General features: G+C 31.7%; 1 protein-coding gene across 2 annotated transcripts in view; it reads left to right on the top strand.

Annotated features, from left to right (window-relative positions):
- The first annotated feature begins 6,344 nt into the window (after nucleotides 1–6,344).
- sv (paired box protein shaven) overlaps nucleotides 6,345–26,509 on the top strand; it is an 81,099-nt gene continuing 60,934 nt past the window's right edge. For both annotated transcript variants that reach the window (XM_085202323.1, XM_085202324.1), the window contains exon 1: nucleotides 6,345–6,462. The gene's annotated coding sequence lies outside the window, so the exon portion shown is untranslated. The remainder of the gene's footprint in view (nucleotides 6,463–26,509) is intronic.

Here is a 26,509-nt window from a genome sequence, read left to right as displayed (position 1 = left end):
TGTATGAATTATTTTCATTTTCTCCTTCTGGTAACGAGGCACTACTGAGCTTTTAATTCCGCAATTTATCGGAGTGTCCTAACACTATATCTTTCTGTCAGCCCTTTTATGTGTGGGATACATCGTAAAAATAAAAAGTAATAATAAAAACAAAGTAATAAAATAAATAATAATAAAAACTAATAATACCTAAAAAAATAACTAATAAAAACTACAAAAAATAATAATACCCAACTATTAACTACCTATATAATTTAAATACTTAAGTAAAAGCCTATATCAAATACAGTTTACATTAAATCAGCACAGCCCTGTATACAGTATATCACATCGATCACAAGTTCTAGAAAATTCCGTTAAAATATATACACACATACATACTCACAACCATATCCATCATTCACATGTGTGCGTAACCTTATGTGCGTGCGAGTAAGAAGTCGGCGCCTGCGCAGGTATATGGAATATGTAGCTGTCTCACTTTTACGCCATATTATTATATACATCTTTCTCTTTTACACGCACAGGTTATATTAATTAATACGGCGTTTCGTTTGACCAATGTGATTTAGTATGTAATTTAGAAAGGAAATATTACTTCTGCAATTAAAGTTAAATAAAAATGTTTTTATATATATTTTTCTTTATTTATGATTTAGCTTAAAGTTTAATTAACATATAACGTAATGCTTTAAAGTTACATATATATCGGGAAATCTATTCAGTAATAGATGAACCTATCTATATATTTTTTATTTTATTACTAATATTTTTTCTTCCACACACAGCATGATAGCAGAGTAAGTGTTAAAACACTCCATTCCCCGCTATATATACAAATATATGTGTAGATTGGTAATAATAATGTGTTGAAACTTTGTTTTCTTATAGCAAGGTAAACTAAGAGTTAAGACACTATTTCCTGCTTTCTGTATTTTCGTATTGAAATTGTGCACTGTGGAAATAAGTATGAAGATATTTCCATACATTATAGTATTAGATATACGTTAAGTTTGCAGAAAAATATTGTAAGAATTTCTTTTTAAATGCCCTGATAATGATATTAGGAATGTCGGTGGAGCCTCTGCAGCGATTAAAAGTTCTTAAGACTATTTTATCGTTCTATATCAAAATAACTTTGAAATTGAATGAAAAATTGAAAATTATAATATTTTAAATACTTCAAATAATGGTATTTCGATAAGAATAATAAAGAATCCCATAAACATTTTATGGGAAATAATAAAAAGTATTTATGTGTCATGTCTACGGGGGAGGCAGAGGGAACCTACTACTAAGACACTCCATATCCTACATAGTGTTAAATAGCGCAACCTAACGCCACGCTTTGTCTTGCTGTCAAAAATACGAAATTAAATCAATTCATTTCTCTGAGTGGAAATCGAAACCCTCTCGTTTACAATGCCACTGTGCCATGAGGCCTCATATGTATACAAATAATATAATGTTTAATATAGCAATATTCCGTGGACACTCGTATAATTTCTACAAGTGTGGGCAGTCGGAACGGTTGTGTTTTCTTCGTCTCGCTCCGCCGCCTGTACTGGCTAGTGATGTGCTTTATCGACACTATTATGTAAAAAAACGTAATTCGATAGTATCGTAAGGCCGTTGAAATTGACAATTAAAACACATCCTACTTTTCGCTGAATTCTTGCAATGTTGAGTAGCAGAGCACGACGCCGCGCATTGCCTTGTTACCAGAGGAAGAAAATTAAAATAATAAATATTTCAATCCACCGACAGGGAATGGAATTCACAATCGTCGCGCTTACAGTTACATGCTTGTATCCCTGCACCAACGGCCAGCCTCAATAAAAATTTATTTAAGAATAACAAACATATAGATTTTTTTATTAATCTATTTATGTACCTATGACAAAACTTTGCTAACATTGAACAATCGATAAACACATGATATCATTGTTACATCCCTACAGCGGAAGTATGATAATTGTGCGGCGTCTTCCCCTCACTAGCCCGACTCCTGATAGACAACTACAAATTCCTTTATTATTAAACGCTTTACTGGAAGTAATGCTTTCAAGCTTTCTTACTTTAAGCTTTCTTGAAATTAAACTAAAACGTACGGTTGAAGCGAAGGTATTTTAATATGGGAGATAGCAACGTTATATATAATGAAATAAATTAAATTAACTAAAGAACCATATTTAAAAAGCTTAGAGAAGCTAGAAGAAGAAAGCTTAGAGCTATGTTCATCATTTCAGTTCACAATATGCTTATGCTTAAAGAACAGTAAATTTGGAACATATTAAGGGATAAAAGGGATACATTGAGGAACGCTCGGAGGAATGAATTCTTTTCATTTCTTTGCTTTCATATGTAGAAAGTTGTCTGTGTGGAAATTATTGTCTTAACACTATGTTTCTTCTTCCCATACTGGTATATGCTGGAGAAAGAGTAAAACTGAAAAAATATTTTTTGGTTTTAATTTTAATATATTTATAAAATATATATATATATATATTCTAAAATACAGTATTATAATTAAAGACCCTTAATAAATAAACGGATAATCAAATATAATAATTAACGCTATTTTATTGATGCATAAATACATCGATACTTTCTATCAAGCGAAAGAAAGAGGAGCGCGTTGAAGTCTTTTTCTTAACCTTAAATGAATCTGCTTGTTGCATTAATTATGTTTTTCTTTTTAGATTCACAGATAAATAAAAGGACGTAGAGTGTTAAAACACTTTGTTTTTTACATTTCGTCCAATTTTCAATTCACGTTTTGTCTTGTTACCAGGGCGATAAAATGAAAATGATTCATTCCCTCGAATAAAAATCAAACTCATTTCAGAACCACGACGGCATCTTCTCATAAATATAAGCTTTCTTACACATTATAATGTATCCAAGTAGGATTGAACCCCCAACTTCCACTTTTACGTTCTGACATTTTCCAACTGTTACAACGACATGGTTCTAGTCAAGTTTTCATCAAATGCTAAATTTCTGTAAAAAAAATTAAAATTTCAACTATCTTACTATTCATGAGATACAGCCTCTTGACACACTGACAGACTGACAGATACATATAAATTTAAATAAAATTTCTTTTCCTCGAGTGGGGATCGAACCCACAACCAGTCGCGTTTACAGTGACACACCTGTGCCCCTGCGCCACTAATAAATAATTGACACAAATCTCCAGATTTTAGCGGTCAGTGGGGAACGGAGTGTCGCAACATTACGTTCTCTCTGCCTACCCTGCTGTGTGCGGGATACAGCGTGAAGCTGATTATAAATACCTTATCAAAATTTAAAAAAGCAAACGTGAAAAGTAAGTAAAATAAATAAATAAGTGAGTAAAATAGATGTTTAAAAGGTATGAAGTTTTCCATCCACCTCTTTCTTACTCAACTACTCATCTAGTTAATCAGCTACCACCACGCAAGGCAGGCATTGATTTTTATTTATTTATTTATTTCTAAAATATTGCGTCCAAAGTAATGTGGTTATCTTAAAAAAAATCTAAAAGTGTTGCCAGTCTGCGCGTGCGCCGGTAGCTTAGTTCTTTGTTGTAATATCACTGGCTTTCAAAGTTTTCTTTATAGTGGTAAAATTGTGTTATATTTTTAAATTATAAATATAAATGCATTTAAGATTAGAAATAAATCAGCTACATACGTTTGCATCTATGAAATTTAGTGTTAAGTCACTCCGTTGCCCATTTTCATAGGCATTGCGTGATGAGTGGCGGCACTCAACTCCACGTTTTAAATGAAAATATAAATTTAAATAAATATTTCATTTCCTCGAGTCGTGTCCCTTCGCCATTATTGGCCTCTTATAAATTGAATAGGTACTTAAAACGCCGTATCTTGAAATGAAAAAGTTTAATTCTTCCAAATGGGAATGGAATGTCACATATAGTACCTGTGCGTCACGCCGGCTCTTAAAATATACGAGTATAAATAAAATGCAAAAATATATAAAGTCTGAATCAATCAGCTCACTTATTAAATAAAATACCCTCCTAATGTATAAATACAAAAATTTTAAAAGTCAAATCACTAATTTCAAATAGCTATTTCAAATATATCATAAAATATAATAACTATTCTTAAAAACAATATATTTTTTATATAATTACTTAAAACTTTGAAAAGCATAACCAACAAAAGTCAGTTACGACATTCAGCCGTTACAATTTATTCATCAACTCACTCTTCCGGTAAGCGAGACAGCAATATCAATTTAGAATACGTTAGAGAGAGACAACACTACATCCACCTGCTGGAGCCATCTTTTTTTCTAGTTTTTTTTGTCTCTAATTATGATAGCAATGGTGCAATATTGACGACTACCCACGATCCATGCTGTAATCTGTAATTTCTGTAATTTTTTAAAACTTTTGCAACATATTATTACTAAATGGTAATCTTTGATTCAGAAATTGTACTATTTCATTTTGAATGAAATGGTAGCCAGATTCACGTATGCCGTATAGCTAGCTGGGAAGGCAGAGGGAACATAGAGTTAACATACTCTATCCAATTTCCACCGAATATTCGAGATATTGCTTGTCATTCGCAGCGTAGTGAAATAAAAATAAACTATATATAACCATTCCTCAGAGTGGGCATTGAACCTATAACTACGGTGTTTACAGTCAGACGCCTACTGTGCCACGGGCGTTGGTAGAGATGATCTTTAAATAAACATTAGTTAGCTACTGACTCTATAGTATTTAACCTTAGGTTTGCTAATTGTTGCCAAATTGATAGTTTTTGTCAGTTTCGTCAAATCGTTGTTTAAAAAAAATCATGGTTGTTTTCTTTAGGTACGAGTTCATCTATCTTAATTTTTATTGCTACGCTGCCTTAAATATATAATTTTAATAATAAAATTTCAATCATAATCGTTGCAAAAATATATATGCTCTGGTAACGAGACAAAATGCGTCGTTGAATTCCGTCCTCTAAACGTTTTGCCTTCAGAATTCTGCGGAAAGTGGGATTTGGAAGTGTCTTAACACAAAGTTCCCAGGTTCCCTCTGGCTAACTTGCTACATGCGAGATAAAAATGTATGATGGATGATGGAAAAATTAAAACTTTTAACTTTTCCGGAGTTCCGGAGGCATTGGGAATCGAACCCATAACCTGTCATGTTTACAGTTTGTATACGTACGCTACGACTAGTTTCAAAATATTAATTTACCAAAAAAAAAACAAGCAAAGCCAAGTGCATATATAAGATAAAGTTATTTAAATAGGCTAGCTCTATGATTCTACACAGTGGAACCTATCATGACAATAGATGTCAATATAATGATAAGCATGGCGAAGAAAATCACAACTACGACGAACGAAAGTAGAGCGATGAAAGTATCGCTCGGAGCAAGGTGTGTTGGACCTATTTAAAAAACTGTTTTAAAAAACCCAATGTTCAACGTTTTGTTTAAAAACGGACAACAAGAATACTTTTTAATTGAAATTTTATTGAAAAAAAAAACAGCACTTTTTTTTTCGAATATGTTGTTCTTCTTTTATTTATTTTGACACGCTTTTATTAGGTCGAGCTGTACCTAAATAAGTATGTTATAAAATCTAAGAACCTGATTTACACGCACTTCTGTGTATCCCAAATATGTAGCAGGGTTAACAGAAGGAACCTGGTGTTAAGATATTCCATTCCTCAATCGCTGCTCAATTCTCAAGACATTGCGTGTTGAGTGGCAGAACTCTACACCACGATATAATGTTTAAGGTCTTTAAACTATTGACTTTTACATTAAATGTAATACATGAACTGTGTTATGGCAATTAAAATATTAAATATAATTTACGTTAAAAACATTGTTACATTAATTTCATTTTTTGTAAAATTAATTCGTTTATACGAAACTTCTCACAAAATTTATGAAGATCTGTTATTTAAAAAAAATAACGAATTTCGTAAACTTAAAGCAAGTTTTAATAAAAAGGAATAAAATTACAATTTTAAATGTTAATAAAAAAACTATTTCAAGTAAATGTTAAAATTATAGACATCGATTAATTTAAGTGAAACATTTTAATGAAGTCAATTAAAATTAACTGATTATCATGTGAAACTGTTTAATTATCAACTAATATTTTATTTATTAAATATATTTAAATAGATATAGAAACATTATCAAAAAAAGGCACACAATTAATAGAAGAGTCAACTGTCAACGCAATCACGAATCATAATATCCCTTTTCCGTTTAAAACGATATGACTCTACCTATGTACGTCGCGCTGGTGTGTGTGTGTGTGTTCCGTGCAGGCTGCGCGGGAGTCGGCTGGTTCCACTCAGTCGCATTTGAGTAGCGGCCGTCGTCGGGCTAGCACGTGTTGCGGGAACAACATTGTAATTAACAATATTTAAGTGAGTGTTGTGTTTGACTGTGACAGTGTTGTATATATTACGTGCTTTATTAGAAGGTAGGTTTTGAGTTTGAAAGATATAGTATGAATATATAAGATTCTAATAAGATTTTTCAGTTTTAAGTAAGACATTAGGTTCTATTGATTTAAATTTCATGGTTTCGGCTAAAAATATCTGATAACCTTGTTACAAACGATTTTTTGTGGAATTGTACAATAATAAATTAGATTAAACAATATATTTCAATTACTTTTACTTCTAAATCTTGTAAAAATGGTCTATATTTAAAAAAAATCAACGCAAGCGCAAGAATTCGACAATCTATTGGTTTCTAATATTAATCGATAGTCAGTTACTGCAGTTTATTATACTAAATAAATCACATCTGGAGCAACGTAGAGCGTAATTGAAAATTTTCTTAGCATGAACATTAGTCATCGTCACGAGGCTGTAAGAAAAATATGAATTGTACATGTTAAAATACAATTTACTATTCATAAACTTAAAATGCAATCAATAAAGAAGAATACAAACTAAATTAATTTAAAATAAGAATGAAATGAAGGAAAATACCGAACTTAAAACCTTTTTCCTTTTCCTTAGTGGAATTCAAGTCATACATGAAATTTAATTAGAATAATATGTCATTTAAATTACTGTGTTCTTAATTTTATTTTTGTAGTAACTATCCCTAAATCTTTAAAAAAGCGTGTTAACATAAAAGTTTTATTAAAATAATATTGTAAAAATTGATACAAATTGTTGTTTAACTACAAGGACTCTATAGTTAGTCAGACAGTACAGTTATTATTCTAAGTTATCGTTAATTATGTTTTATTTTACATAAACACTATTTCAAATATTGTGGATGTCATATCAGAAAAAAACAAATTATTATAAAATATTTATATTTAAACAATCGAAGTCTCAATCGAATTTCTTTGTCACAGAGCCCGTCGGAATTTTAAGACATGAAATTCACTAATAATGTTTTACTTGCATGAATTTGATAAAAGACTATTTATAATTATATGAAGATTACATCAGTTTTGATTTTGTGAAAATATTGGAACTTTTCGTACAGATTTATTCTTGGATAATGGCTTCTTTAATATAGGTACCAAATTTTTAAAATAAAAGAAACAACTAGAAAAATAGACGAAACAGAGAAATAAAAAAAAGACTATAGTTTTTTACGTTTTATCGTTATTTTTATTCAAATTGAAAAAAGAGAAATATTTAATAAATTAGCAGAATAAATCTTATGCTTATTAAAGCTTAATTTTATAAAAGAAGCGTGTGAAACATTAAAACGAGATAGCACACTCATATAGGTAGAAATAATTTATATTAAAATTACTTTTGCCTTTTTGTTAATTCTATAACTAATATTTCCATATACGAATATAATGGAGCTACGCACTTAGGACGTGGTGAATACTAGTTATTAATGCGATCCACATTAAAACTTTATTTCTATTTATAATTCCTGAGTTTTCCAGGATCTTTTCCGAAAATGACATTTGGTTTTGCCATCCAGCACATATTTTCTTCAAAGCTCTACAGTAATCTCTTTAATCTTTCTTATTACTATGCGTTAATAAACTTATATACGAATAGCAACCTAATAGGTCATTTCATCTCATATACTGTAGTCATTAAATAATTCAAAAATTACATAAGTCAGTGAAAACATTAATTTAAACTCAAGTGTGTGAATCATTGTATGGGGTCTAGGTTAGCCTTTGTTAGTATTTTCCCATCGCTTAACCTCTAAACGCCAGACATATAATGCTTTGTCAGTTCTATAACTATTAAGTAAGAGTATGTTTCTTGGAAACTTGTTTCTAATTGTTCGGGAAAAGGGAAATACAGTGATTTATGTAGTCAGTTTTCTCTGCCTGTGAAGGATTAAATATTTCAATTTAAATTATATTATACAATTCGAGGCTTTCAAGCGTGTGCATTCCCACAAAACTTATAATGCTGTAGAAGTTCATAGTTGAAAATAACCAAAGTTACCACCAATAAAAGAACCATAGAAAAAATGTTAGCACCATTTTTTCTATGAGAAAAATGTATATAGCGAAGAAATTCTCTATATTTCCTTACAAATAAATTATAAGAAAGGAACTTGATTTAATATTTCATTCTTCCCTTATTAATTAATTTAATATTTTGTGTCTTAAATGGTGGTATCCCGTAATATTTGTGACTAATTGTTCTGCTCTGTTAAAAAGACTCCTCCTTACCATACTAAATAGTGTTTTACATTATGCTTTGTAATTTTCTTTTCATATTTGCATTTTTTTTATTTGAAAATCAATAAGTTTTTAAACAATGAATTACTGTTATATAAGTAGTTAAATGTTAACATAACTTTGGTTAGATTTAAAAGTTTCTTTGAAAGAAGTGTTCTTCTGTATTAAATAAAAGCACTATTATGCAAAAAAAAGTAATTACGTTTGTATTAAAATTATAATATATATGATTTTTCAATTAAACTTCCTTATCTAATTTTCATGCGAAAATAAGAAAAATAATATGTGTACTTACATATTATTTTTACTAAGTTTCCGGATTTTTTTTTATAATAAATGTTTAGAATCATGTTATTAACCAATTATTTCAGTTAATTATTTATTTTCAGCTTAACTTGAATATAATATATCTTTCTTCAAATAACATTAGAGCAAAAAAATCGTATTATGCAGTCAGTCATCCATTATTGAAAGTAAGCTATAAAGTCTTAAAAATTTCCATTTTTATGTGAAACTACATAAGTGACAATCATCAAAATCGGTTCAGCATAACAATAGCTTCAACAAGTATTTGTAGCATCGACTTGGAATAGGTAAAATCTATCAAAATTAAATTCAACGATACAGCGCGGCACCTTTCCTCTAGTTTTTTGTTTGTGAAAAAAATAGAAAAAAAATATGACTATAGAACGGTAGCGCTTTCTAAAAGTCCGCCAGCACACGATTTGAATGAAACGAAATTTAACTTTTAATATACAATAGTATATATATTACGTGTTGTTATGTATATTTCTATAATATTGATATATTCTGTGTGCATTGCTGGTGCATTCACAGAACGGAAGTAGCAGGTTCATTTTTTTTTGATAAATGACGTAATAAGTTGATTAGTAGTATTTTGCATTTAAATAAAGTTGAGTTTATATTTGATAGATTTGCGATGTTTAAGTCAGCTTAAAAAATAAATAACACTTGAAATACCTGTGAACTAAAAAAATATTTAGGTAGGTGATATTTGTTTATTTTTGCCGAACACCCCCCACTTCCCTTTTCGAGCATCTCGTGATTAATGGCCCGCCCCTGTAATATTACGTATGTCCTCAAAAATGAGTGAAACTACCGATTTTAAGGAAACTGTGGACTTTTCCTATTGAAATACAGCTGATTTTAATAAAAACTCAATATAACTTATAGTCTCCGAGAAATTTGTGGACAAACCCACCTGCCATTTACTACATGGTCTTCGTAGACTAAGAAGATCATCATATTCAAATATCTTATTCAAACAATACCACTTACTTTTGAAATGAAACTATTCAAATATTAAAGAAATAGAAATATCAAAGAACTTATCAATACTACATACTATTTTCTTTGAAGTCGGTTGAAATATATGCAATGTAAAAAAATTGCTGTACTGTACAAAACAACGATCAATTTGTGACTTTGTAAAAATTTTAATTTATTTAAATGTGAATATACGGTAGTGATATGGACGTGTCGTATGTACGTATGTTCTCACGATAACTAAACACTGAACAAAAATAAGTTTAGCGATTTTTTACATACAATATACAAATGTATGTATGTATGTCTGTATATTCCATATTATTTGGAGCTTAACCCTTGTTGTATAGGTGTATTATAGGTGTCAAGGTTAAATTTTTATTAGTCTCGCAAGACTAAAGGTAGTGTTATGTTATGCTACCTACCCTACCTACCTACCAGACTCTCGTCGCCTGGGTTCCTTGCCATCTGTAAGCCAGGCCAATGATGGTTGACGAGGAGCACTTTGAGATAATAGTGGGTTTTATGACCTATGTCTTCCAGCCCATGGGTCTCAAATAGCTCCAAATATTTTTTTCCTCGAGGCGCTACTAAAGTGTTGGTTACTTTGAACCTTTCTCCTTTTTATTAAAAAAACATATCCTCGAATGAGAATCGAACTCACGACCGTCACGCTTACAGTCATACACCTCGTTGGCTAAATCCGTATTTATGGTCTAGCGGCGTCAGCTGGCACTGACCAGCGCTTGATTCGCTCATTGACTGCACATTATTTGCTTGTTGATTCATACATATAAGTATTTTTTTAATGGAATTTTCGTCTATGTATTTATATGTGACATTGTCAGTCATCTTTTACCTCTCTTAAGTCGTGTTGGTGGGTTTCCAAGAGAAGCGGGTTTAAATTACTACGTGCACATTTTTATACGTTTTCTCAAAAAGTATTTTTCTTTTTAAGAGTCGAATGACACTTTAGAAATGTTAACATTAACCATCTTTCAATTATTTTTTACTTTGTAAACAGATTCTGCTCTATTCTTATATCTATGCCGTATTTCTTGAAATTACGACTCATTTATATTTAGGTATATTTAAATTAAACAAATCCTTAGTAAGCCGTTGTAACACCGTGGCATAGTGAATGACTGTAAACGCGACGGTTGTAGGTACGACGTCCACTCTAGGGACTGAACTATATCCATTTTCTTTGCTTTGGTAATAAGACATCGTGACATTGAAATACCACCCACCATGAAATGTCTCGATAATTGAGCAGTGTGAGGGAAACGGGAGTGTTTTAATATTAGGTTCCCTCTGTCTACCTAGTTATATATAGAAGCTAAAAAAACATGATTATACGACAGCGGCACCTGATAAAACTTAAACCAAACATTACAAAGTTCAAATGTAAATGTAGAGCAATGGGGCAACCAAAATCTTGGACTTGAGCTATACAAAGTATCGACAGCGAGGCTCATGCACGCCTCGTGCTTCAGTGGAGCAGGACGCGGGTGTGGACGCGCTCGCTGGCTGCTCACTCACTTGGGATCCGACGTCATCGTCATAGTAGAGTGGGTGATGGGTGACCTGTTATCTATTATTTGGTAACTGTTAGCTTTTTAGAGGCCATCGTAACGTCGCGTCGCCACGGTGGTAGAACAGAGCGAGGGGTTTAGTTACGCTATTCAGTATGATGTCTCGTATTCAGGCGGAGTGTGGAACAGAGTGTTGTCATATTATGTTCCCTAATTATTTTCTAAGACTTGTTTTTAAATCTTGAGGCCACGGTGTTGCAGAGGTACAGCGTCCGTCTATAAATGTATGTCTATATATAACACATTGAATTTTCAATTCGCCGCTCTGGGAAGATAAAGAACGGCAGAGAGTTCCGACTCAACACATATCATCGCGTATTTGGAAGGAGAGTGTAAATCGAAGTGTCTAGATACTAAATTCTGCAAACTGAAAAAAGTGCACTGGCAACTAGAACAAAAGACTGGAAAGAACAATTAAACGGTTGATTTCACAATATCAGCAGAGCTAGTACTAGATGATAATTACTAAACTGAAATTTATTTTAAAATCGCCTAAATTTTGACTATTTTGAGCCAAATTAGCATAGAGTTTTAAGAAAAAGCTGTGGAGCGTAAATTTTTATTTTAATTAACTTGTTATGATTTCTTTTAAATATTATTGTTATTTATTACTAGTTTATTTATTTTTATTTTTGCGAGATACAAAAACGTCATATATATAATATCGATTTACGAGTATTAGTAAGTGATAAGTGTCATTTAATCTATAATCTATATATATAAAATCGAAAGGTCATCACGAAATCTCAGAAACTACAAGTGCTAGGAATCTCAAATTTTGCATAGGAGTTATTTTTAGGACGTAGGTGCTCGCTAAGACGGGAATTTGCAATATTCGACTTCTAAGGGGTTGTTTTGGGGTCGAAAGTTTGTATGAAACTTCGTTACTACAAATGCTAGGAGTCTCAAATTTTGCATAACGTCACTAGGTTGTAGTCATGGAGACAGAAATTAATAATAACATAGTTCACGCGAGTGAAACCGCGAGCGGGCCGCTAGTTCTATATATAAATAAATACTGTAAATTGTACAAGTTGTGGGTTCGATTCTTATCCCACAACATAATATTTAGTTTAACTGTGTTAAATCCTAAAATAATGTTTTACTAGTACCTACCTGATACTAATAAAATATTTTCTTAAATAAACAATATCGATTTAGGTGTCGATTGCGCAAATCGCCTTATAACCTCGCAGTGTAATCGAGATAGATAAAAAATCGTTAGCCAACCTTGCTTTTTACTAGGGATGTTCAGATGGCCATATTTTTTGTGTATATTTAACAGAACAGAGAAACAGATGATTGGGGTCAATTAGATCTGGAGTAGGGCGGGGCCATGACTTAGTGGGCAAGTAGGTCGAGAAAATTATTTAGAAAAATATTACATTGCATATTGTTGTGGACAAGAATCGAATTCACATTCGTAGACTTACGATGTTTCTTTTTTATTTTTTTTTACTAATTAAAAATTTATCGATTTCTTTAAGCTATTAGATACGCAGTTTCTTTATAAAACAACTGTATAAAGGAAATAAATGTTTTTTATTATTTTTTTTACCTCTAATTTCAATTTTAAAATAGTAAATTAGAATTATTTACGTTTATTGCAGCGTTGAGTTCCGCCAGTTAACACTCTTTTTCTTGTATTTGTTGGGAGAACGGAAGTGGAGGAGAGTATTTTATTTGAACATTATGGTTATATTGTTCTTTTTTACTTGGAAAAAATATTGTAAATTTAAATTTAGCAAGAAAATGTCGTTCCAATATAATATACTTTTAAGAAATACAACAAAAAATATAATAACATTATTATTTTATACTTCAATGCTATATTTCTTTAAGGTTATAAAAAATATGATTTGGCTTTAGCGAAAATTTAATCTATCGGTACTCTTTAAAATATTTACAGCAGAACTTTTAAGTTAATGGTAGATCTTATATTTACAAAGTTCAAATATAATGTCGCAGATACATTATTTTGAATAAATGAAAAAATATATATTTCTATCCTGCACATAGCAAGTAAGACGAGGAACCTGGGAACCTACTGTTAAGACACTCCGTTCCCATTAAGACACTTCCTATTCCCACATTTCACTGAATTCTGGAAGTCTTGCGTGTTGAGTTGCGGAACCTAAAAACGCACTTTACCACACTGAGGAAATGAAAATATTAAATATTCTATTTCCTTTAGTGGGAATCGAACCCACAACCTATTGGGTTTACAGTCACGCGCTTGTCACGTCAGGACTGTTATGTTAAAATTATTTACTTGTTTATTTTTGAAATTAACTATATGGATAAATGTTAGATAAAAGTTGAAAAGTAAAAAAAAACTTATTAGGTTGGCTACTGACTTTTCATTTATTTTTGTTATATTTTACTTTAAATGTAAAAATATAGTTTCATTTATAAAATAAGTTATTTGTTTTATATATTTCTTGAATAATCTATACTAGTGTTGATGAAATTCGTCGAGGCTAGGCCAAGTTCAGATAAATTCAAAGGCCGTACAATTGTTAACGGTTGATTTTTGTTAACAATTTAGCTATTTTATTGGTTTTAAGTAAAACGACATTGACTATTTAGTCAATTACGTAATTTAAGTAAAAATATTAAAAATTTTATTTATCTTTTTAGGAATATCAATTATTGGTTATTTTTACATTCACAGTGATAATTAATATAAATTAAATAAGCGGGGATCCGCCTACAGCAAGGTAGGCAGAGGAAACCAAGTGCTAACACCCTATTCCCCATTTTCCGCATTCCGAGTTCTGGAGGCATTGCGTATTGAAGAACTTAACGTCACCAGAGCGAAGAAATGTAAATATACATTTAAATAAATATTCAATTTCCTCGAGTGGCGATCGAACTCATAACCAGTCGCATTAACAGTCACACACTTCTGCCCCTGCGCCACGACCGGCCTGGTATTAAAATGCTAGCTTTATAAAACCTATATAATAAAACAAAGTTTTTATCGGTTCAACTAACCTTGAGTGAGGTGACGCAAATAGGTTGAAAACGGTAATCTTATAGAGATATCTGTGTATGTATTTGCATTATTTTAAATAATTCCTGAATAATTATGAAAAATAACAAAAAATTGTAGATTTCGGCAATCAAGGCGCAAATTTGATTTCCATTAGAGCAATGGACGTTTGACTGTGGACGTCTTACTATAAAGCAATAGTTGTGGGTTCGTACCTCATTAGGAGGATCGACTTTTTTTTTATTTTTCTACTCTGATAAGATAAAGCACGGCGTTGAGCTCTGCCACTTGTTCACTCTTTCCTGCAGATAGAGGATCCCCTGCTAAAAATATGAATAAATATTCGAAATTAACACAAGGTCTTATTTAACGTTGTGAATTTTCTAATACTTCAAATGCTTAGTTTCTTAGTTAGCTTAGTTTCTCTTAAAAGCGTTTTCTTAGCCCAAATTTTATTTTATTTATACTAATAAAACAACTGAACGATCAATAGGCCTTCGGCCGGACAAAGTTACGCTACTCAATATCTTTAAAATTAGACGTGGGGAACAGAGTTATCTAAAAAAAATCGGTAAGAAAATATAAGGAATTAGGACTGATTGCAAGAACATTGAAGCAAGACAAGAACATTGTAACACCGATAAAAAAGCAGGAAATCAGTTATTTTTCAGAAAGATTCTTATTGTGCATCTTGTTTACAAAAAAATAATAATATGAAAGTGTCATAAATAAAGCGAGATATATCAAAACCTGAAACAAGTCATCAAACAATACCTCGCTGTACAACTAGATCAATACATAATCGATCTATAATTTTACCGTCGCGCGCGCACTCATTGTAACGTCTTCGCCGGATGTTCCGCCATTGCTCGCTCGACCGTTCCAAATTTAAAACGGAGTCGTTTCCGGTGACGTCACCGTCCGCCATTTTGTCCTGCATTGTCAGCTCCATGGGAAATGGGAGCGAATAAAATGGATTCCCCCTAGGATGTGCCGGGCAGTATTTTTTTGTTATGTGGCTTTTTAATTGAGATTGAAATGATTAAGCTTGTTATTTTTTGTTGTTACAGTTATTTTTTTGTTGCGTAAGATAATTACTAACATTTTTGATTCATGAGGCCATCGTAGCGCAGCGGCACACAATTGTATACGAGTGGGCTGTGGGTTCCATTCCCACTCAAAAACATATATTATTTTCATTTTCTCTAGCACGGCGTTGTATTGCGCCATTTAACACGAAATGTCCCGCAAAACTGGATGAATTGTAGTGAACGAAGTTCTTTAACACTAGATTCCGTCTGCCTACCGTGCTACATACAAAGTAACAGCGTGATGCTGCAAAAAATATTTAATTCATTTGACGATTTTTAAAAAAGTATTGGTAAGTAAATGTTTACGGAAGGAAATCCTAGATTCTAATCTCCTAGACAAAGTTGACTGAAGCGTCTCAGATATAAAAAGAACGAAAAAAAGATATACTGTAAAAACTGTAAAATATAGTCATTTCTTACAACGAAATAACAATGAAATGAGGAACATGACGTTACTGCATAATTTATTTAATAGTAAAAAAAATGATCTTAACACAAATTATCTTAAAGGGATTTAAAATTAGGGCGGAAAGTTAATAACTTTACCATATAATAAGGTAAAACGAGGGAACATAACGTTAAGCCACTCCGTTCTCCGCATTCTGTTCAATTTAGAGATGTTACGTGTTGAATTGCATAATTGAATGCCGCTCCTTGTCCTAGTAGAGCGGGGAAATGAAAACAAAATACGACTTGAGGACTATTCATTCGTTTAAAGTGATGGACAGATCGACAAAATGAGGATTATCACAAAAAAGTTAACGCGTAAACATTCCACTTGAGGGGAAAAAACCTGTGATCTTGTACTTGTATTGTTCTATTCTACCTTAGATCGTAAATAACGACTCTATTAACATTTATGTTTGAAACCACTTGGTACTAGTATAAAAATTGCGTTAAGCTACGTTGATAATAGTCTCTATTTGAATGGGTTATTTTTTAGAAATAATATATGCTACTTTTATATGTAATATATAATTATAAGTTGAATAGGTAAAATTATGTGAAATTATACACGAAAAGTACCTACATTTAAATACCATCACAATTTTTTAAAAATTTTTTAAACTTTCTCTAATTGGGCGGACAGTGAAGAACGAAAAAGAATTCATATAGAGATTTTGACTATACCTACATAATTTCAATTCCTTTAGATTAATAATGTACCTACATAAATGTTACATAAAATTTGTACACTTTCCCTTTTTCTTAGGTATGCTTTAAATTTCGTCGTAAGCTAAAAATCTCTACTCTCTCTACTTTATAATAAGAAAAATGTAGAGAAACAAATATTTTATTACAACAAAGTAGGGATAGTTTGTAAGTTTGTGCGAACATTTATTACAGTGCCCATAATGATTGAAAATGGTAAACAGACCGCTAATCGCTGCGGTTTGCACTAGTGTTGTACTTATATAGACTTTATTGAATTTATTCTTATTTTTCTATATAAAGATTATATATTTATAATGATTATCATCAATATCCCAAATTTACGCTGTTCACTGCTGGACCTGGGCCTTCTCCAAGAGTAACAGTTATGGACTATAAAAGCTAAAACTGTTATTTATATATACAGCGTTATTATTAAAATGATTGTTTCCAATTAACCTTTACATGGCTTACCGGTTATACTATATACATTGAACGTGATTACATATGTATTTAAATGACAAACACGGCTAAGGAATTCAAATCCCAGAATATTTACGTCATTTATTTATTTTTAGTTTCACGCTATATTTCGCACTTAGCATGTTAGGCAGATGGAATCCAAGAACCTAGTATTAAGACACTCCATTCCTATTTAAATACTTCAATTCTCCACATTCCATGGAATTCTCGTAATGGACTAAAAATGGAAACAATTCACTGGATTCAATGTTTCACATATAAAGTTATAAAAGATATCGATAGATAAAAACAATATGTAGTGTATGTCCGTCTGTAAAAGCACATCACTAGTCAATCGAAACGGCAGCTTCTACTTGGAATTAGAAAATCCAATATTGAATTTCGATTTTATTTATTATTTTTTAGTTATTCTATTTGGGGTTTGACCGATAGAGATATTATAGTTGTTTGGTTGTAGAACAAAAGAGAAACATATTGATTATGAACATCTTAGCACGATTTATTTATGTATTTTTAGCTTGACGCTGTATCCCGCATAAAGTAGGGAAGGTAGAAGGAATCAAGTGTTGAGACACTCTGTTCTCCACTTAGCGCTCAACTTTCAATACATCGTGTGTTGTATGGCGTACCTCAACGCCGCACTTTGTTTTGCTCCTAGTACGAGGAAATGAAAATAATTTAATTCCCCAATGGGGGGATTCCAACCCACAACCTCCGCCTTGGTGGGCCATGATCGTAAGTACACTTCATTTGTGAGGAAGAATAAAGTGATGCCTTACTCATTTAGTGTATACTTATTATGTTATATAGAATTAAGACTTTATCTGTTTGTACTGTTAGTGGGTCAAACCGCACCTGTAGTCCACCCCTAACCGCAACTACGGATGGGGAATCTCATTCATATTTTATATTCCTATATTACAATCGAATGGGATCTTATAAAATCGATTAAGAATCGATTCTGAAAAAAATACATGGAAAATAATATTTTTCCTGTTATAAAATCATTCTATGGAATTGTGATGTATGTATGCGTTGATAGTGGGTTCAATTCTCCACACATCTTTACCGACATTGTCAAGTAGAATAGTGTATGACACATGACACATTCTGAGTAACCAATGCAGCTCTGACTACAGCGCAGAGACTGTAAGGACTATTAACATAATTTATTACAGCCTATAGCCTTCTATCTAAAAGCAAATTTTCAATTTAAATCAGTAGTTCATTAGATTTGCACGTTCAACCAAACAAACTCTTCAATTTTCTAATATTAGTTTAGTATAAGTACAGATATAGATGACAGTAATGTCAAACCACTCGTCATCTACAACGGTATTGTAAGTTAGTAACCTCGGGACCGACCAGACTGAGCTAGACTATAATTTGACGAATTAGGTCTATTATACGCCTGGAGCCAAAATCATTGTTTTTATTAGTACCTTATTTGTTAAATTAATACTTATTTTATATATTTATAAAATTACTCGTATCACATCATTGTATTATCTAGTTGTCGGTTATCATTTTGATTGTATGAACTAAAAAAAATAAAAAAAAACAGTTATTCCCGTTCGAATTTTGAAAAATGTTCTTACATGCCAAATTTCAACATTATAAATCTAGTAATTCAGTCTATACGTCTTCTGTCCATAAAGTATTTAATTGTTTTTTTTGATAACGCATGTGGTCGGTGTGTTCGGTGGCTACTGGTTTTTGTACTTGCGAAACTCAACGCCGCAATTAATTACACATGCATTTAGGCATAAAAAATTGGCATAGGATTTAAACCTATAACGATCGTGTGAAATACTATAGACGACAAGACATTTAAATAACGGCAGTTTACACAAAAACACTAATAAAAGAAATTAACAAACTTCCTTATAGATCAATTGCTTAAGTTTCATAAACTATACCTTGTGAGGAAGGAGTTAAGAAGTAACTTAAAGGGGTTAAAAGGGGTTGCTTTGTATTTGTAACGGACCTCAACACCTGTTGGCAGGTCATCTAAGTGTGATGACCTGTGTGGGAATATTGCTTATGCATCGCAGTGTAGGCAGAGGGAACCTTAGAACATAGTTTTAAGACACTCCGTTACCATTAAGATACTTCCGTTCCCCAATTTCCGCTGAATTCTGGGGGCATTGTGGAACTCTTATTTGTTATTTTAATTAAGCCTTTTTAATTTAATTATACCTTGATCTGATTAATTATCATTATGATAGTTGTGGGTTCGAGTTCTATGCAAGGAAATTAATTACTTTTATTATATTGGCCAACAAGACAAAGTGTGGCGGTAAGTTCTGCCTCGTAACAAGAAATGTGGTGATCATTTGGCAGAATGTCTCAAGACTAGGACGTCTCTGTCTATCCTGCTATTTGCAATAGATATGTAAAATAAATATTTTATAAATATTTTCCTATGCGTGGCGTTGTATTCCGACTCTCAATATGCAAAATCTTGCAAATTGAGCGGAGAGAAGGGAACAGAGTGTATTAACACTGGTTACTACCCTGCCATATAAAAAGCGGGAAAAAGCGTGAAGTGACTTTTTTGTATTAATTATCTATTGTATTTTGGGCGTCCTTGATCTAAGCTTAAAAACTGACAAAAACCTGTCAATAGTTTCCCGCCAAATCCCCATTCCGTTACAGAGTGGTAATTACGTTTTTTTTATCTTTCATTGTCATCGCAGGAAGCGACTGCCCTTACACGTGCTAAGTATTTGAATAAAACACAAAAAACAACGAAAAAATGTATTGAACATATGTTTTAAAAGACAGGTTCGGTAAAATTTAATTTTATAGACAATCAATATCTATTTCAAATGAAAGTTGAATAAGTTCTATAATTTGTAGAAAATAATCCTATTTTATTTTAATATATTTTTTAATAATGAAATTAGTATTGTCGTTAAAAACATTTATTACTTGTTTTCTAAGCATTGATAATTTATTTCTTTACATTTTAGTCCACGTTTTGAAACACCAATTACATAGTCTGTGCGATTTTTTTTATTACCTACTTAGAATATTTTTAAAAATATAATTACTACATTTTTAAATTTAATTTATATTTTTTTATTAAAACATTTATTTTTTATTTAATTAATAACTATAATTTCAAAGATTGTACTTTTAAAAGCTGTAATCTTTGTCATAATAACTTTATTTATTTAATAGAAATATATACTTTCACTAAATACTATATTTATACATCTTTTTTTCTATAACTATTAAACAGGAAGTGACCTCTATTATACAGCGTGATATCCACGTGTCGCTTATTTGAATAAAATAAAAAAAGTAATTTTCTATAGCAACATGTGCATAGATCGCTTTAGGGGTTGATTTGGTAGCTGTTTTATAACATATCTTATCTAAACTATTCAAAAAGCCGTTAGATGTGATATACAAGGCGATGAGTGCAGCTTCAAATACCATTAGTGTAAAATTGTATTTACATTATAATTTTTTTTTAAATAATTTTAGTATGTAAATATTTAAATTTTTTAACAAAGTGAAATGAAAATTAAACATAATAAATAAAATAACGCAAACAATTAATATAATAAAAAAAAATATATATGTTAGAAATTTTGGAAAACATCCGTTAAAACAACTTAATTTTTGAAGTAAATTCAGATATATATATAAATAATGTATAATTATAGGAATCTACCCCTCAGGGCTGTCACTAAAACAATTTGAATATATTTAAATAATTTAACGCACTGTAGTCTGTATGTATGTATGGCAACAGGTAACAGGTGGTGAATTTATGTGGGAAATAATTTTGCATGGAATGCTTTAGTTTCAATTAGGTTTAAATGAACATGGTCGGTACATTTTTAACGTAAATTTTAGTTTACGTAAAATTTGTAGCAATATTTTATCAGACGTAAATGTCTTAATAAACATTAACTTAAAGAAGCTAAAGTAATAAGTTATGCACATTAAAAAATATTAAAAGCAAACAAATTAATTATGATGTTATTACGTCTTCACTCTGTCTCCCGGTATAGTGTAGGTATAGGGAATCTACTTTTAGTTTTATAACTGTCTTGTTAACTTTCCAGCCCGTTTTCCAGACATTGATTATTAGCCTTAACAGCACCCTCAGTCTGATTACGAGATGAAAATAATGAATTCGTTTGAGTCAGATTTGAACCCAGAGCGATCACATTCACATTTAGTGCCGCTGTGCCACTGTGGTCTCGTAATATTTGAAGTAAAAATATAAAATTTCACAAAGTAAATAATAATTTTAGACAATGTTAACAATGTATATACCTCCGTGGCAGCCCTGTGGCACGTGCGCGGATTACGTTACGTCAGGTGTTCGTAGATTATCCTTGTCCTGTAGATGCAAGTTCAAATCCAACGTTAACATTTTTATGCGATTGTATCTTGTGGTTGGTATATTTATAATCTATTTATTTAGCTTCACGATATATCCTGCACATAGCAGGGTAGGCACAGGGACCTGGGAAGTGCCTTGACACTCCGTTTTCATTAAGACATTTCTATTTTTCACTTTCAGCCGAATTTTAGCCGAAGTTCTAAATATATTATTATTATTAAATTTTTATTCTAAGTAATAATATCTATAATACAGATATTTATAGATAAAGATATTTTCTGTGAATAAGCAAAAAAATATAAATTAAAAAATACATTTAAAATCATTAAATCACGGACAAAGGTTTTCTTGACTCAGTAGGGAATATATCTCGTACGGTAACCAATATTTGGATAGTTTTTGTCAAAGACAGCCCCGGCGACCACATAGGCGCGTGCGCCGATTCCGTTACATCAGGTGTTTCTTAATCACTTTATGTAGGTATACTATCTTAGGAAGTATTTTATAGAGGCGAAAATAAAAGGACTGTAAGACTAACGCTATTTGTTTAAAGTTACCTTTATTTTTCGCTTACGTTATATTTATTAATTTAATTGCTTATTTAGATTTAAAATAGAAGCTTTTTTTTGTTTTTATAGAGAACACCTAGACACTTCTCTACCCATACTCAAGGTCGTTCTTGCCTTACACACAGTGCGGTAGAATTTTAATTTAAATATATTACTTGATTATTTTACATAAAAATTTCAGCTTAACTTGAAAAATTCAGATGTATTTTTACGAATTAGGAATTAAAATTGAAATTTAAAATCAATGTTAAATTATTTCGTACACGTGTAGTTATTCTTTTGTCACCTTGAAATAATTTAGGCAATGTTATATAAAGCAACTGCATTAGTTATATAGGTAACGGAAGTGTCTTAACGTGAACAGAGTGTCTTAACACTAGGTTTTTAGATTTCCTCTGCCTACCCTGCTAGGTGCGGATTAAAGTGTAAGTGAAGTAAAAAAAAAATTTAGAGACCCAAATACGAAACAATCCAGAACATTTTTTTAACAAACCAAACGTAAAAAACATACCAACAAATCTATTTTCTCTCTAAGTAACATACATGTATAATCTGTGCAAAAACTGACAACAGGTAAACACAAAATCTTGACAGCTAATCCCGTTTTGGCGCGAAGCACGTGTCCGTTACGTCAGGTGCCACCCCCGTGCAGGTGGGTATAACGACCTGCGAGTTCAACGACTATGTGTTTTTTTTTATTAAGCTATAGCAATTTACATCTTGGGGTAGGTTGGATTTGACATTTGGTGTTTGACGGTTAGAAAGAAAGTGATAGTTGAAATTTCTTGTCCTTTTATTATTATACCTACTAGGATGCTCTTTATTATTATACTGCAATCCCTAATTTCCGCTGTATTTGCGAAATATTGCGTGTGGAGTTACGGATGTCACGCTTCGTCTTGTTAAGATAGTGATTAAATTAAAATACAAATAAATTAATTCCCCCGAGTGAGAATCGAACCCACAAACGTTTACAGATACATGCTTGTGCCACACGAAACATATTCTTATCATACATTTTGTGAGAATATAGTAATAAGTCTCCTATCTTCGTTTTGGAGACTTTCCTGCGTCCGCTGCGCTTTACCTCGTTATACAATAAAAAATTATATAAGAATACTTTTTTATTTTATATAACAGTAATACGTATAATATTTTACAGAACTCTAATATTAGTGCTTAACAAGGTCCATAAAAAGGCACAAAATCCAAAGCTATGAAGAAATATTACCAGTTAATAATAGCCAGCGGAGTTTTTTCAAATGGATTAATGAAAAAATATACTTGTCACGGTTCAATACTTTAGAGCATTTTTAAGTAACAAGTGTAAAATACAAGTTTTGATTGTGAATTAAAATGTATGAAAAATGTTAGAATACTAGAGTTAATGGAATTGTTGTTCTTGGATATTTTTTTTTTTAAAAGTTATAGTTTCTTTAGGTTTTTTTCTTAACGCCTCTTCCTCTTTTGACAGAAATGTAATGCCTTAGTTTGACTAACATATTATTTTAATTGTTGTTTTTTATTTAATCTTATGACTATTTTTTCTTTGGTTAGTAATTATTGGAGAATATCACATATATCTATAAGGAAGTTACTAACTTTTAAAACTCAAAATCTGAATGTTGATAATAAAAATATTAAAGATTTATTATTTATTTTTTAGCTTCACGCTGCACCCCGCATGTGTGTAATATTTATTATAATTTAAATACAATTTTTTATAATATTTTAAAAAATGCTCGATCAGGTAATAAATAATCATATACTGATAACGATAATGCACATTATCAGTAAGTGATCGCAGATCATTCACCCCGGCTAATAGCCTGACAGACAATGATGAGAAAAATTTAATTATACAATAGATAATTATTGTTCAATAAACGACGTTTAGTTTTTTTTTGTATCACGACAGAAGGCTTGCTTATGATTGATGTTTACATAAGTTGTGTCCATCTAGGAGCCTTCTACATTTATTTGTTACTTGTATTATTTATATGAGTTGCGGAACTCAACGCTGTGCTGTATCTTCCTACTACAGCAAGGAAGTATGAACATTTTATCCTCCCCAGAGCGAATCGCATCCACAATCGTCGCGTTAGCAGGCACCAGGCAGATAATTGAAGTCCCATCATTTCCACGCTATAGGCACGTAGGGTTGCACCAATCGACACGCATTGTTTCAAATATTTTATGGAAAGTAGGGAACGGAGTGTCTTAACACTAGGCTACCTCTGCCTAACCCGCTCTATGCGGGATACAGCGTGAATCTAATAGAATATTAAACACTTAATGTTAAACAAAACGAAGCAAATAGTCCACTTACATAAGAAAGCAAAGATCTAGTTCTTTTATGTCAAGAACGTAACCCACAAAGTGTGTCTCCCACGCCTCCAATACTCCAATGTCGGGGTCGTGGGAACGTTTACATTATATCATATTGTAATACGTTTGAAAGGAAAAATACTTTCATTCGTTATGAAATGTTGAAATTTTAATAGTAAAATAGATTTTTAAATATAGAAAATCCTAGACATTTTACATAAAAAAAACTTTAGAAAGTAAAATAAATAAAATCGTTTTTCCGTTTTCATTCCGTGATGGCCATCACTGTAAAAATTTCAAGAAATCCTCTCTTAGTGCTCCCCTACACTCCCTTCTACTTACATGTGAAATTTCAACTCTCTAAGTCCACTGATTTCATCTGTGCGCTGTCTGTCAGTCACTGAACGTGCCGTGGGCCTGAAAGCCTCTTTTGAGTAAAGCGAAACCAGTATGATGATTTCTTTATTTTTTATCGCGCTTCACCTCGACGCTAGGGAGAAGAAATGGAAATATAAATGTAAATAAATATTTCATTTCCTCAAGTGGGGATCGAACCCACAACCAGTCGATTTTACAGTCACTACTTGTACCCCTTTTTTTTCTTTTTTTTTTTTTAACGTGAGGAAATCCTTTTACGGATACCGGCCCGAGTGGGGACTCGAGCGGGTTATGTGGGACTCGTGGACCGGCTGAAGGCCAATCCCAATATCTACTAAAACCTCACGGTGCTCCTCCTCGACCGCCACTGGCGGAACTCCACGAAACGCGGCGGACTCCTTGTACCCCTGCCACCACCGTCAATAAATCAAAGCAATAAATATCATCCTTATAATATTGTTATAGATGGTAAAGTCTATCGGTAGGGTAAAGTGGCACAATACTACATGCAGTGTTGGTAAATAGGGAGAAAGAAGACAACAGAGAGTTTAATCTCTAAGTTCTGTAACTGATGCAAGAAGCAAACATGCCTCTAGCATTATGCTCTCAAGTTTAAAAGTAATTTCGTTAAATTAACAGGTGAGTTATATCGAAATTCACATTAACCCTCCAATTACGAGTGAAGCGTGACGACAACTAACAAAAATGTAAAAATAACTTATTTTGTAAATAATACCAATTTTATGGTACATTTACGCTTAAAAAGAGGTCAAGGGGCGAAGTGTGTAAGGGAATGTGGAATTATTAGGGTTAAAGCGTGCACACGATGATTGTGGGTACGAATTCGGTTGAGGACATGAAATAAATATTAAATGAAACATAAGAAAAAATTAAAGTTATAAGTGGTAAAAGATAATTTTAGTAAACTTGTTAAATATTAGACTAACGCTTTTTATACCATATATAAAAAGGCGTTTTTATATACCTAGTGAAGATTGTTCTTTAAATCTCTTTTTTATTATTAAAACGTGCGAAGCGAACGGGCCGCAAAATAGTATAGCATAGTAGGAAGAGGTAGCCTGGTAACTTAGAGTTAAGACACTCCGTTTCTCGTTAAGGCACTTCCATTCTCCACTATCCGTTAAATTATAAAATATTAAATATTTCATTCCCCAGCCTCAAATCAACGATTATAAATTTAAAATTAAACAATCTAAACTGATTAACTCCACTTCCTGTATTTAAATTAAAGGTACTAATGTGAAAATTCCCATAGAGTCCCCTTTCAACCCTCACATAGTGATGGTTAAACACCATCGCGTGACCGACAATCGCTAGTGATTATATATACTGTGATTTTATATCAACAAGTGGAAAACGTTGCTATTTAAATATTAATGTGTAACCCCTGGAATTACAAAGTAGGTGATTTTTTGATAAAACTGATGAAAAATTTGTTCCTCCTTAAACCGGTAGTGTGATTTATTAGTATTATAAGCATACCTACCTCGCAAAATAACTAAGAATCGTGAATACCTAGGTCACAAAAACAAATAATAATTCTAATACCTAGTTCATAGGTATAGTTTGATACCTAG

Source organism: Heliconius melpomene, chromosome 18 (assembly GCF_056956725.1).
Source record: "Heliconius melpomene rosina isolate 202511_hmr_F chromosome 18, ASM5695672v1, whole genome shotgun sequence".
NCBI lineage: Eukaryota > Metazoa > Arthropoda > Insecta > Lepidoptera > Nymphalidae > Heliconius > Heliconius melpomene.
Note: the sequence above shows the minus strand (reverse complement) of the source record. Positions and strands in the feature narration are given on the sequence as shown.